Source organism: Penaeus monodon, chromosome 28 (genome assembly GCF_015228065.2).
Source record: "Penaeus monodon isolate SGIC_2016 chromosome 28, NSTDA_Pmon_1, whole genome shotgun sequence".
In the NCBI taxonomy this organism is placed as follows: domain Eukaryota; kingdom Metazoa; phylum Arthropoda; class Malacostraca; order Decapoda; family Penaeidae; genus Penaeus; species Penaeus monodon.
This window is the reverse complement of record NC_051413.1, coordinates 34312472-34312991: the sequence shown is the minus strand read 5'-3', so window position 1 is coordinate 34312991 and position 520 is coordinate 34312472.

The window sequence follows — 520 nt, the reverse complement described above, 5'->3', positions numbered from 1 at the left end:
CCATATTGGTTTTGTTTAACTTTAAACCGTATAGCCTTTACACACTTTGGGACGAACATAGACAATGCTGGAATCTATCAAGTGCTAAGGGTACTAAGCGTATTTTCACAAACGTACGTAGTTTAATAGATTAATCTAGGCTAAGAAAGTCATTCTGCAGATGAAAGTGGACGAAAATTATATTCTACTGATTATATCGGCAATGTATGCTGCATTTTCCCATTCCAACTTTCCTTAATACAATAGCAACACCACCTACAGCACAGGGAAGACGGGCATGAAGCTTTGGACTACAAAATTCTTTCCACCACACACACAACCGAAAGCAGCCCAAACCCCAAGGTCTTCCTTAATCTCCGTTAAACATTGAAGGCCTAAATATTTTTTTTCCCAGTGACATTTTTTCAAGTAATATCTAATACTAATCAACATCATTAATCTACTGTTAATTATTAAGCAGCATTACAGAAATACCTCCACTTAATCTCTCCCCTTATTACTAATACATATGATTGAGTTC